The 2,588-nt window shown below is 31.4% G+C and overlaps 1 long non-coding RNA gene across 1 annotated transcript; it reads left to right on the top strand.

The window, feature by feature from the left end:
- Positions 1-371: 371 nt before the first annotated feature.
- On the top strand, positions 372-1,846 carry LOC141646496 (uncharacterized). The gene is made up of 4 exons (XR_012545574.1): positions 372-705; positions 814-1,031; positions 1,131-1,231; positions 1,384-1,846. It is a non-coding gene; the product is annotated as an uncharacterized LOC141646496 (long non-coding RNA).
- Positions 1,847-2,588: the final 742 nt, after the last annotated feature.

The following is a 2,588-nucleotide window of genomic DNA, read 5'->3' as shown; positions in this document are numbered from 1 at the left end:
GTAATTAAAATAGGAATAAGAGATAAGAATAAGATTGTGTAGAGGAGAGAGGGTAATTAAATAGAATAAGAAAACATGGGGGACCACATGCAAAAACTCAACAGCCAATCAGAAGCCAAGGAAAAACTTAGCTTTTATACTATGTAGATGCTCTAAAAGGGTATATAAGTTCCGTTTGTGCCGGGTCTTTATGTCAGTAACCCTCCCGATTATATCTTCTTCTTCTCTCTGGTAAAAAGGCGTAGATCCCGATTATATCTCCTCCGGTAAAAAGGCGGCATTCATCAAGACCTAATTCAAGGTGAATATTTTATTTCTTAATACTCCGTATTATTTTACTCATTTATTTCCGCAATTTCGTGCAATTCTCTGTTTGCATTTTATTGATTTGAATAATGATTTTTAGGGGGTTTTTTTTTGTCATTTGCCCCTTTTAAAATTATTTCCATTATTCTCGAATTTAATGATAATATTTATATGATTTTATTTATTTATTTTGGTGTATGATAGATGATTTTGTGAATTTGGATTCTTTTATCCAAATCAAACCAGACACTCCCTATAATGTTGATAATCCAGGACCCTGGGAAACTTTTTGGAAGAAAGCTTTGGAGCAGATGGAAGATTTGGGGGTGAATCCCGTACAAAATCCAGCTGTTTGGCAAATGAAAATCATTCTACGATATCTACTGGAACAAAGATTGGGTAAGTTATTGTATATCCTTAATGTCTGGTACATAAGCTTTTATGATTATTAAGTTGTTTGTTAAATATTAGTCCGTATGATCGATTGTTGTTTATATTCTGGTACAGGGGCTTGGGATGACGCAATAGAATTTGAAGACGCTTTTCTACGCCTGAGTTATCCTTTCTTTGCAAGTCTGCAATTCATGATCATGGAAAACATTCCGTAGAATAAGGTCATTATTTAGTTTTATATCACCCTTGTGGGCAACAAAAGCAGCACCGCCATTTGGAAGATTTACCTTAGGCCTGTTAGTATGCTACTTCACATTAGACAGGTGAATGTGGTATGTCATGTGACTAGAAGCAACTATTTTAGTTTTATTACACCCCAATCATTAGTTGCACATATTTTAACTTAAGATTAATTCTACATTTGTTTGCAGTGTGGGCTACTACAACCTGGGCCACTACAGCAAATCGCGTCGTTGGTACAAGATCGCAGCTAATCTTTTTCCAGATGTTGATCTCAAAAACTTTACCTCAAGTATGCAGCAAGATCACATAATTACCATGCCGGCCTACTTTATCCATGATATTTTTGTGTGATTTTAATATCCATGTGTCGTAACGGAGTATTTTTTTTTTGTGATAGATATGAATGATATTTTATGTTCATTGTTGTTGTTGTTCATGTAGCTTGGTGCTCAATGATGACATGTTTCAACATGCCAATGTTCAGATGTTTCATTTTACCGATGATAGGATGTTTGAATCTGGTCATCTCCGCACACGCGAGACAACTATTGTTTATGAAGTCCTCAGTCGCTTGAAAGGGGTTAATTTACAGAACAGCCGTCCGCGAGACTTTGAATTACAACAATAGCAATCAGGTGAATCCCCTGCAATTTTCGGCTGTGTGGCAACAAAAAATATTTCTTCTTATTTTTCTCAATGATATTTCTGGCAAGTTTTATAAATTATAAGTAGTTTTATTACCCGTGAAATTCACGGGTCTAGCTATGTTGGGACGTTAGATTGTTAATGTGTTATGCAAGCCCACATTTGCGATCGCACTGAAAACTCAGGACAAAAAAGTCTTGTAAGAAAAAAAAAATATTAATCAATACGTATATTTGTATAATGCCACTAATATTGCTAAGTTTATTAGTATTTTGCCACGATTATTGTTATTATTCTTGTTGTCTTTGATTTTTTTTAAGTCTTTTTTTTTTATTATAGTCCTTCCATTCCAGTCATTTGTTTTATTTTATTGTTCTTTCATTAAAAACATTTGAGTTACGTAATTAATTCAACCAAAAATATTTTTTTTTAAATAGAAATTTTTATATTTTTATTTGCGAACTATAATTCAAGGTAGATTAATCGGTTAACATTGTAGTGAAAGAATATGGTGCGGATTATAAACGTTGAAAGAATAAAGATTATTTTATCCGTAAAATTTATTCTAACATTTTAAAATTTATTTAGTATTTATTTTGATGTTTAACGATTGTTTAATTACTTTGAAAATGAAAAGTCAATTTTAATGATTGTGTTTAATCCTACAAACTCATTCAACAATTTATCTTTTTTTTTTATTAAAATAAATGCATAAGGATGTGGTTTGCAAAAATTCTGTCAAAGGGAATATGATGCTTTGTCATGCCTTTTTTAGTATATACTAACTTAATTTCTCGTGAAAATCACGTAAATTATTTTTTATTACTTTTGTAATGGCTTGATATTCACATAATTATGTTTGAGTTTTTTTTTTTTTTGCGGTTGTTATTGTAATCTATTATTCTTTTGTTATAATTTGGCTTTTGTTACGGAATTATATCAATTTCACTCGATGACTGAATTATATTTTTCTTAGTCTAACTCTATAAAAATGATAATAA

The sequence above is a fragment of the Silene latifolia genome, chromosome 3, assembly GCF_048544455.1.
Source record: "Silene latifolia isolate original U9 population chromosome 3, ASM4854445v1, whole genome shotgun sequence".
NCBI classification, from domain to species: Eukaryota; Viridiplantae; Streptophyta; class Magnoliopsida; order Caryophyllales; family Caryophyllaceae; genus Silene; species Silene latifolia.
Note: the sequence above shows the minus strand (reverse complement) of the source record. Positions and strands in the feature narration are given on the sequence as shown.